Source organism: Nyctereutes procyonoides, unplaced genomic scaffold (genome assembly GCF_905146905.1).
Source record: "Nyctereutes procyonoides isolate TBG_1078 unplaced genomic scaffold, NYPRO_anot_genome, whole genome shotgun sequence".
NCBI classification, from domain to species: Eukaryota; Metazoa; Chordata; class Mammalia; order Carnivora; family Canidae; genus Nyctereutes; species Nyctereutes procyonoides.
The window spans coordinates 12,448,054-12,459,459 of NW_026575147.1; the positions used below are offsets into that span (position 1 = coordinate 12,448,054).

The following is an 11,406-nucleotide window of genomic DNA, read 5'->3' on the forward strand; positions in this document are numbered from 1 at the left end:
GGGGAAAGTTCAGTGAAGCTTCTTCATGGAAGAAAGAGGCTTAGGAGTCCAAGAAGGACGGCAGCTCTGATGGAAGTGGAAGAAAGACAAGAGGGTGTGTGTAGCATAATGAAGACTCAGACCAAGTCAGGTAAACTCTCTCATACCAAGTCAGAGAAGCTTGCTCATGGGGTACTAGGCCTTAATCTATGAAAATAAAATAGCCTGGCTATTTTAGAGAAAAAAGCCTGGCTACTTGAGGATAAAGTCTTTAAGAGCTGCTTAATGGTTGGACATTGGACTGAAGTTATAGCATGATTCATAGAGGGTCTGGCCTAGGTGATTCTTCATCTCCCTCCTAAAGCTGGACATGAGAGTGAACAAAATAAGCTGGGGCCAAAGACAGGAAAACTAGGATTTTTCTCCACTCAGGGGAAAGCCTCGCTTCTTGGTGTGCATAATGGAAGATCAGTGGAGCCAAGCAATCTGGTGATATGACGAGGGCAAAACTGAAGTCTCAGATACCAGGTGAAGGAGAGGCATGTTTGTTGGGGAGAAACTGGGCTTAAGGGAATCAACAAACACAAGGAAAGTAGGAACACATAATATTAACAGGGGAAGAGATAGGGTGAATGATCATAAATTTTTGGGGTCGGGGGAATCAAAGAGGGATCATTTAAGGGCAGGAACAGCAGAAGCATATGTTGACCTGGCTTCACAGACTAGGCACACACCATGCCCAAGATTCTGGAGCCTGCTTCGTGAGAGAGGACTGCCTATTGAATCGAGTCCTTCCTCCTGCACTATAGGTCAATGTTTAATGAACTGTCCTAACCAAACCCGGGGCAAGAAATACATTTGTTGTCACCACACGCACGCGCGCACACACACACACACACACACACACACACACACACACCTCGGAAACAGAAGTTGCACAAAACAATTACCCTTACTACAATACGATAAAGTAAAACATAAAGTTAACATAAAATATTATGTTACCATGATACAAATACATCTAAAATTCCAAAATAAGTAATATAAAAATTAAAATTAAAAAAGATTCAATGTAATGCAACAAGTGACCTTTCCTGTTCATAAATTAATTACAGTCTGAAAAACACAAAAACAGTACATACTTATCAGGTTCACTACAGAGTCTTTTATTCTTTTGCTTTAAATTGGGTCAGGGTTGAAAATACGAGTTGAAACAAGAAGTTGATGTGAATGGCAAAAATAGTACTACATTCTTTCTACTTTGCAATGGAAATTCTTTGGTCTTAATAGAAAATGATGATAAGCAATGTCATATAATCATTCTTCAGAGTAGTTGAAGATCTAAGCCACAAAAATTCATTTTCTTGACAAACTAAAAGCCCAGTGCAATTTAGAATATCTGTGATCCCACCACTTTGGATTGTGATATCTGTACCAGACTACAGCCACCTTATCAGCATTGATGAAACATCCCATAATGGTACAGAATGGAGGTATATCATCGCTAAGAGGTGAAATCCTAGTGTTCAGTTGATTTATCATCAAAAGTAATAAACATAACATCCATGCATTCTAGATGAATATTTTTTTCCAACAGGTATGTAGCCATTTTTCTCTTATGCCACTGATAGGCAACTAAATAAAACAAGAATGAATCTTTCCCAGGAATGGTCCTGGGAAAAGAAAATTGAGAAAATTTTACTTTTTTTCTTTGAAAATACTTGAAAAGGCTTACTGAAAAGTCTAGTATCTTTTTAATTTTACGATTTTGCTACATTTTGCTTAACCTTGAATTATGCTAGTCTAAATGAACTGTGCAATGAGAACCACTGCATTATGATCATGTGCAAATGGACCATCCCTTTAATTCACATAATGTTCCTCTTTTGTTCCATGTTACCCCTTACAGTTGAAGTAGGGACCAGAGAAAATGGAGTTTCAATAAACACTGTTGCAGAGCAGGCTGTGGCATTTCCTCTCAGCAGGTCATCTTATCATTGGCCTTAACAGACCCTTATATAATCAGAGTATTAAAGAATACGGATAAGTATTTCAAAATAAAATTATACTTCACATTGCTAAGTAACCAATTCAGACATATCCTAGATAACCAGAGTTTTTTGTTTTTTCACACTCTGGTGGAAAAAAAGAAAGAGAAGAAAAAGCACATCTAAGTAGCTGCAAGAATCATACACACATAACCCAATCTGTTCCAAATTTTAACATCCACAAAGCAAAAAATCCAGACATATGCCATTTCTATGAATTTAAACTTCAAAGGAAAATTGATAATTTTCCTCTATATCTGTTGTAAAAACGTTTATCACTGTTATAAAAACCTCGAAATATAACTTAAAAAAATAGAGCATGGGGTGCCTGGATGGCTCAGTCAGTTCAATGTCTGCCTTTGGCTCAGGTCAGGGTCTCGGGGTCCTGGGCACAGGGTTGGGCTCCCTGCTTTGCAGGGGAGTCTGTTTCTCTCTCTCCTCTACCCCTCCCCTCTGCTTGTGTTCTTTTGCTTTCTCTCTCAAATAAATAAATGAAATCTTTTTTAAAAAAATAGAGCATAAACGATAACCTTTAATTAATATAAGTGGCTTTATGCTGCCTGAACTGAATGCCAAAAAGTCTATTTTCAGGCTGCTATCCAGGAATCTAATAAGGAAAAAAATACTGAATTTCTTCCTCAAAAATAGAGAATGCAAGAGACACATCTGGGATAGCTAGATGTTTATACAGCTAGCTTACAAAGTAAGTCCTTTGTATTTCCTTCTCCTATCTCACCATGATTTACTACTTAATCCTCCAATCTTACAATCTGCTATAATGCCTGAGAAGTGAAGAGGAAAACTTCATGTTTTCTTTTCCTTAGGATAAAAATTACTCATTTAAGTCAGAGAGGAAAAAGACAAAAAAGATTCCATCCTGTCTAACCCTCTGGGTCCCAGTGCAGGGCACTCCTTCAAGTTTTGGTTTTTTATTCCACGCAGTGTTCAATATTCCCCACTTTAATTGAGGCAAACAGATCACTATTTTACTGGTTTAATGAGGAGCACTGAATACTGAAATATATTTTCAAACATATTTTTGGTCCTGACATTGTACAACTTAGTCTATTTCTCTGTATCCCAGGTCCCAAAACAATAAAGGGAATACATTCCACCTACTCCATGTGACATATGGAGGGATGAATTTAAAATTTTCATGTTGCCTGCATGAGGTGCAACGTTGAAGAACTTTTTAAAAATTTTTTAACTCAACTTACAAATCTAAATACTTGAAAAGAACACCCCTTATGAGAGGATCAGCCAAATGTGGCCCACCACTTGTATTTGTATGGTCTCTGAGAAAAGACTGGTTTTTATGATTTTTAAATGGCTGAAAAAAAATTAAAAAGCATAATATTCTGTGACACATGAAAATTATGTGAAATTCAAATTTCAGTGTCCGTAAATAAATTTTTATTGGAACACGGCCCATGCTCATTCATTGAAGTATTGTCTATGGCTCTTTTCAGCAGAATTGAGTACTTAGAGAGATGTATGGCCCACAGAGTCTAAAATATTTACAGAAATATTTTACAGAAAAAGTACAGAAAAAGTTTGCCATTCCCTGCCTTAAGAGACCATACATTTATTTGAATGATACTACAAATTAGGAAAATATTTTTGAGTCTGTTTTTGAAAATGCTTTCAAAGCCGTAACACATTCTTTTGAGTCTCTTCAGTCATGGCAAATCTTCATTCTTTGAAAGTGAGTATGAATTTTGGAGATGGGTAAGCCACTTGGAGCCAAAGTTGAATAAGATTGGTTATCAAGATGAATCAACCAACAAACATTTATTAATAATCTATATTTGGGGGCAGCCCGGGTGGCTCAGCAGTTTAGCGCTGCCTTCAGCCCAGGGTATGATCCTGGAGACCCGGGATTGAGTCCCACGTCGGGTTCCCTGCAAGGAGCCTGCTTCTCCCTCTGCCTGTGTCTCTGCCTCCTCTCTCTCCTTCTATGTCTCTCGTGGATAAATAAAATCTTTAATAAAAAATCTATATTTGGGATGCCTGGGTGGCTCAGCGGTTAAGTGTGTCTGCCTTCAGCTCAGGATGTGATCCCCGAGTCCCTGGATCAAGTCCCAGATGGAGCTCCCTACAAGAAGCCTGCTTCTTCCTCAGCCTGTATGTGTTTTTTGTTTTTTGTTTTTTTAAGATTTTATTTATTTATTCATGAGAGACACACAGAGAGAGAGGCAGAGACACAGGCAGAGGGAGAAGCAGGCTCCATGCAGGGAGCCCGATGTGGGACTTGATCCCCGGTCTGCCGGATCACGCCCTGGACTGAAGGTGGCGCTTAAACCGCTAAGCCACCAGGGCTGCCCTCTGCCTGTGTTTTTGTGTCTCTCATGAATAAATAAATTAAATCTTAAAAATATATATATATATTTATGGGAAGTGAAGATCTATTCTGAAAAAAAAAAAGCACTATCTCTGACTTCCAATCACGTGAAGGTATAGTCATGTTTTCATAGCTTTGACTAAAGGTATATAAGCTATATAGGCATGGAAATAGAAAACACAGAGGAAGGGGAGCACCTGGGTGGCTCAGTCAGTTATGCATCAGATTTCTGATCCTAGTTCAGGTCTTGGTCTCAGGGTTGTGAGTCAAAAAGAAAGAAAGAAAGGAAGAAAGGAAGAAAGAAAGAACAGAGGAGGAAAAGTAATTCTGTAATAAAACTAGAAGATCTACTTTCCTGTGTGGCTGTGAATATGCTGTAAAGTTGTGTTATTTTTACAAAGAGGAACTCTGATAATACTTCAGGCAATATGCTTTTGGAATTAATGAGTGACTCCCAAATAAAATTTTATTTTATGTAGTTTATTTTTTATTTACTTTTATATTTTATTTTGAAGTAATCTCTATACCCAACATGGGGCCCGAACTCACAATCCCAAACCAGCCAGGCATGACCCCCAAATAAAATTTTAAAAGAACAGGATTCATTGGGTTGTAAAAATTGCTGCTTAATCCTTCAATTAAAACCCATATTATTGATTTATAATCACAATTTAGAAGACAAAATTAGCATCAATAAATCAATCAATAATCCTTTTCACTCATACAAAGCAAGCCATTTATCCCTGGCCCTCTTCATTTCTAATTCCATATGCTTTCCCTGAGCAATTTCATCTGCTCTTAAGGTTTCAATGACCACTTACTGGCTAAGTCTGAAATTTGCATCACTAATCTCAGCCTCCTCCTAGGCTCCTGATCTCCCCTGACATTTCTACCTTAAGTGTCCAGAGGCACTTCAAACTCAGCATGTTCAAAACTGAAACAGTGCTCCTCCTCCCACAAGAAAAAAATAAAACAAGTTCCTCTATCCAGTTTCCCAAGCCAAGAAACGAAGTCATTTACTTTTCTGTTCACCTCCAAAGCCAATCACTTTTTAAGCAGTCAGTTCTGTATCTTGATCATCCTGTCCTCTCCTCTTCACCTCTATGAGGATTTTTCCGCTCCAGGCCCTTATTTATCCTCTCTTATCTGGACCATTTCAATACCATTAGCCTCCTAACTTATCTCTCTACCTTTTGCTTGTCTCCATCCAGTCCAGCCTCCATCCATACCCCACCATGTTATCTGTCTTCATTACCTCAAATCCTTCACTGGCTCTCGATTGTCTTTAGAATCAAGTCCAAAGTTCCCAGCATGAAACACAAGCTTTTTACTCTGTGGCACCAGCAGACTTCTCTCTCTCTCTCTCTCTCTTTTTAAAGATTTTATTTATTTATTCATGAGAGACAGAGAGGGTGTGGGGGAGAGACACAGGCAGAGGCTCCCTGTATGGAGCCTGACGTGGGTCTCAATCCCAGGTCTCCAGGATCAGGCCCTGGGCTGAAGGCGGCACTAAACCGCTGAGCCACCCGGGCTGCCCCTATTTTAAAGTTTTAAAACCAACTTTAACACATTCTATAGTGAGAGATTTTGCCAAACTGGACAAATCTTCATTATTCCAAATGAGAGGCATCAAAACCCCAATGCTTACCTCATTTCTAGCAATTTCAGTGATCCTAACCCGGTTAGCAATCAAGCTCAGCATATTTCTTTTTCTAGTTTATTTCCAGGCACCATCCCCTCTAGCCCAGCTTCTCACCTCCATAAACTCTGACCTTTAGTCAATAAACTACAACATATTCCTCACAAATGCCATATACTTTCACATCATCCATATCTTCTGCTCCCTTCCCTGACTCAGTTAACTCTTATTCACCCTTCAAAGCCAAATTCAATTATGGTATCTTCTCTCTAATCTTCCTCCTTACCATATATAGAATTATTTTCCCTCATCATTTTTCCCACTAAATTCTCTCTCTCTATAATTCAGCACACTGAAATTGCAGGGACTCATTTATATGTCTGGTTATAAGCTTCTTGAAGGCAGGGAAGCATCTTTTCTTGAATCTAACATGTAACCTATGGTCTGAGAACAGACATTTTAAACTTTTTGTTGAAAAATAATCACTTCTTCTATTGTTAAGATAATGACATAATTGTAGTATGAGTGACTGAGGTTTTTTTTTTTTTTTTTTTTTAAGATTTTATTTGAGAGAGAGACACAGAGATAGAGCACAAGAAGAGGAAAAGGAGAAACAGGTTCCCCACAAAGCAGGGAACCTGATAGGGGACTCGATCCCAGGACCCTGGGATCATGACCTGAGCCAAAGGGCAGACACTTAACCATCGAGCCACCCAGGAGCCCTGTGATTGCAAGTTTAGAAACAGAAAGAATCCCAAGTCATTCATGGGTGGTGAGGGTGTGGGGGGGAAATAGTCTTCTATACAAAGTATAATTAAATTGTAGCTTGGACAAACCTCCATCCACATCTTGTAACACCAGTTTCTTTCTTTTTTTCTTTTTAAGATTCTATTTATTTATTCATGAGAGACAGAGAGAAAGAGAGGCAGAGATGCAGGCAGAGGGAAAAAGCAGGCTCCATGCAGGGAGCCTGACCTGGGACTCGATCCTGGGACTTGATCCTGGGACTCCAGGATCATGCCCTGGGCCAAAGGCAGGCGCTAAACTGCTGAGCCACCCAGGGATCCCCAACACCAGTTTCTTTCTATGTCTCTTTCTCTCCTTTGTGAAGAAGTTATTTCTAGAACTCTCTTTTAAATACACATTGGATTTTACTAGTATTTCACTCACAGAACTTGAAATTCAGTATAATGCAAAAGTTTGGATTAGGACTTCTGGAGTCTAACTGGTCTGAATACTAGCTCTGCTGCCTAGGCTGTTTGATAGGGGTGTTACTCAACCTCATGTCTCTCAATGAGGACACCAAAATAATGACACCTCTTATGGTGCTGTTGTAAGGATTAAATAAACTAATCCATGTAGAGAATTTAGAATACTGCCTGGCTCAGAGTAGGTCCCAATAAATACTGACTGGTGTTATCATCAGTTTTAAAAACAGTTTTCTTGCTACTTATTTAAGCCCACTTGGTAGTGTTAATGTCCTAGAAGGAAGGAATTGTATTCTGCTCATACAGGAATACTAGGGAAGCACTAAAACTATGCCTTCGAATATAACAGATGCTCAATAAACAACGTGACCATAAAGGCTTCAGACCTCCAAGAGCGGCAACGGCAAATTTAAATCACAGCAAAATTTATATATGGAGTACATATTTAAAATGATGTTTTAAGTAGTTTCAAAACACTCATCTTCCACTGAACTGCTGAAATGTAAAGCTTTTAAGACAACACAAAAATTATATTCACTAGGAACTTTCCCTCTACACCATCTCATTTGCTCTTAACCAATGGTATCCAATGGTCTAAAATTCTTGTCTAGAAGACACGTTATAGATCATTTAAAATACAATTCCCAGGTTTAGAAAATTCTATTATTGTCACATCAAAAACACTAACGCTCTTCCTTTAGATCTGCATCTTAAGAAATCTATTGCCACCGTCAACATAAAAACGCTAACGAAAGGCCACCAGACACAATTACTACATTTCCTGGTTTCTGCCTGGGAAACTACTTCAGAACACACCTACAAAGTATCCCCAGTAAATGTCTGCTGGTTACAAACTGCTATTCCCTTTTTTATTTCCACTTTCTCCCTAAAACCCCTCACTCCTTCACATACCCAAGGAAAAGAAAGCAAATGTGTATAATAAAGATTGTACCAGAAAAAAAAAAAGAGCTACACATTAATTTTGTTTTGAAGGACTAAAATCTTATGAAAGTCTTGATTTGAAGCAATACTCCCAGCTTACTTTAATGGGTAACAAAGTATAATTACTTAAAGCAAAAAAGATTATTTGAGGGGATTCCTGGGTGGCTCAGCGGTTTAGCACCGCCTTCAGCCCAGGGCCTGATCCTGGAGACCCGGGATTGAGTCCCAGGTCGGGTTCCCTGCATGGAGCCTGCTTCTCCCTCTGTGTCTCTGTCTCGTCTCTGTGTGTGTGTGTGTGTGTCTCATGAATAAATAAATAAAAAATCTTAAAAAAAAAAAAAGATTATTTGATTGGTACCGAACTTCACGATAAATAATTCAGTAACAGTGCGTGGATAATATGTGCCATTCTAGAAAAGTTCATTGATCAGTTAAAAATGGACCACACTCCAAACAATGGTGATGGGGGGGGGCGTTAAACAATTTATTTACTCAGTAACAGAGATTTTGGGCTTTATCTAAAACACCGGAGGTGAAACACTAGCTTTGGGACAAAGGTTTACAGAGTGCCCACCGTGCGCCTGGCATTTAGCAGTTGCTTTACCGAATAGCCTGCTGCCGGTGCACAAATGACAAAACCCAACATTTATTTACAGGCTGCTCTCATTTATCTCCTTTGACCCTCAGAATACCCCTGGGCGTGAGCATCCCAGATTTCCAGTTGAGGAAAAGAGGCCCAGAAAAGCCGACTTGACCGAGGTATCGCATCTGTTCTGCGGGTCCTGGCCGCCACTCCAGCCCCTGACTCATCTAATCATCATCTGCGATCCGAGTTACTCAAAAGTTCTTGGAGTTTCCATGGTCCGATTCTAAAATCAAGATCCTACCGACTTTCCATGCTGTGCTCGTCAGATTCTGTGAAGAATCAAAACTCACAAAAAAGCAAGAAATGCGCAAAAGTCCACCGCCTCAGCCCGCGGACGCTCAGGCTCCCAGCCCGCGGTTCCTCGTGGAGGCCGCCCCCGCCCTGCAGCGCACTCCCGGCCCCCGAGGTGAGCGGCGCCGAGACGCCCCGCGGGCTCCGCCACAGCCGCCGCGGCCCACCCGCAGGGCTCCCGGGGCCCGTCGTCGCGGTCCCTCGGGGCCAGCGGAGCCCAGACCCCGGCGCCGACACCTCCGCGCGCCCGGCGCCCGGCGCCCGGCGCCCGACGCCCAGCGAGCGACACCCACGGCCGCGAGGGAGCGAGGCCCCCGGCCGCAGCAGAGCCCGCCCCGCGCCGCCCCGCGCCGCCCCGCGCCGCCCCGCGCCGCCCCGCGCCGCCCCGCGCCGCCCCGCGCCTACCTGCCCTCGGCGTCCACGCCGCCCCCGCGGCCGCGCTGCGCAGCTCTCGTCCCTCGGCGGAGGCGCCAGGTCCCCGCGCTCGCACTCGGGGTCGGCTCCGTCCCGCCCCCGCAGGCCCCGCGAAGGCCCCGCCCCCGCCCGGCCAACCCCGGCTCTTATTGGCTCCCCTCTGCACCCCTCACGCCTCGGCCCGCCCCCGGCACCGCCCGGGCACGGTCGAGCGGGGGACCTCCCCCGAGCGGGCCCGCCGCGGAACCAGCACGGTGCCCCGGCCCTCGGACGCCCCGCGCCCGGCCGCCGCCGAGGCCTCGAGCCAAAGCCCCATTGAGTCGCCGTGCCTGCGGTCCCACTAGCCCCACGGCGGTGGACCGGAACTTTACATGAAAGCTGACTCCCCACGGCCACCTAGTTGATCGAGGAGTCCAAATGGCACCTCGTTCAAGGAAACCGTAAAACTATCTCTTGCCACTGCAGTTGCAGTCCGGTGCCAACTTGGAAAGTAGATGCAAATAACGCTCCGAACGCCTGAGGTTTGAAGCCCCATCCCAGCAGGTGCCTTTGATACTCCCAGTGCCTGAGGTCGGCCCCCACGCCCTGTCGTGATACACACGCCTAGGCACTACGCCTCCAACACGCTCTTGCTCAGGTATGCGCATGGCGCGGTGCCCACCGCGAGCGGCAGCCCAGTTTCACTAAGGCTGCGAGTCCGGATGCGTTGAGCCTGTTTCCCAGGCACTCGGTAACCACCCCACCCCACCTCGTCCCGCCCCATTCCACCTCACCCCACCCCACCCCACCGCACCCCACCAGAGTCTCTAGGGTCTGATGACCAAAATCTTCCTACATCTGTTCACAGAGAGGTACCAAAATAGAAGACTGCCTGCCAGGAAGAGAGGTGTTTAGTTACACATCACAGATGACTGTCACAAGCCAACTTAGCCAAAGCAGCAAAAGCTGCATGCCCCACACCATTGTGAAACTATGAGCTGTGGACAATGAAACAGGAATTGCCTTCTATGATGGGAGGAAAAAAAAAAAAGTATTGACAAGACGTTTTAAAAATCGCGTCTTGAGGAGGAAATGAATGTCAATATTGTTTGTAGTAAATTCTGAACAATGATCTTCATGGACTACCCCCCTCAGCCTCCCCAAATCTTTCTATATTTAGAAAACTTCCCAAACAGTTGTTCAAGATGGACTTTTAAACTAGAATGGTGTGATTTTAAGACTTATTTCAAAATTCAAATTGATTTCAGAGTTCAAACTTTGCATTCAGGAAAATTATTTGGCAAAATGAGGCCAATTGAATTCCAAGTACCCAAATACAAAATCAAATCTGGCCTAGGTTCTACGGCTGTAATAAAAGAATTAAGATGTATGTATTCTACTGCCCCCTCATGGGTAAGATGGAGTTATAACTGACAGTAGTTAATGCCTTTTAAGTCTGAGAATGCCTTTTAAGTCTGAGAATAGAATGCCTTTTAAGTCTTAGCAATCTGTATTACTTTGATGACATAGAGGACAAGGTAAAATCAAATCAGGTTCTCTAAGGGACTTAACAAATACTCAGTAAACAGAGTTCAACTTCAGAAACCAGAGAGAGGATTCTTACACTAGGACTAGTATAAACACGCAGTCAGGATCACACCCATGCTTAGGGTTACTTGTATAGAATGTGGAAACAAGCAGGAATTTGCCTTTAATTTTTTTTCCATTTGAAAAGTCTTTACCCACTGAGATGTTTTAAAATATTCTTTTTCACATTTGTATCCACCCATCCTACCACTTCACAGTGAACAACTTGAGAGTAGAAATGAAATCTTATTCTTTATACCTTTGTTGTGTAAATTGTACCTGATACTTGAGCTGTTCAATCAGTAATTCTTTAATAATTACTATCAGCCCAG

At 42.6% G+C, this 11,406-nt stretch overlaps 1 protein-coding gene across 2 annotated transcripts in view; it reads right to left on the bottom strand.

Moving 5' to 3' along the window:
* DENND2C (DENN domain containing 2C) overlaps positions 1-9,583 on the bottom strand; it is an 85,912-nt gene extending 76,329 nt beyond the window's left edge. For both annotated transcript variants that reach the window (XM_055312261.1, XM_055312259.1), the window contains exon 1: positions 9,500-9,583. The gene's annotated coding sequence lies outside the window, so the exon portion shown is untranslated. The remainder of the gene's footprint in view (positions 1-9,499) is intronic.
* Positions 9,584-11,406: the final 1,823 nt, after the last annotated feature.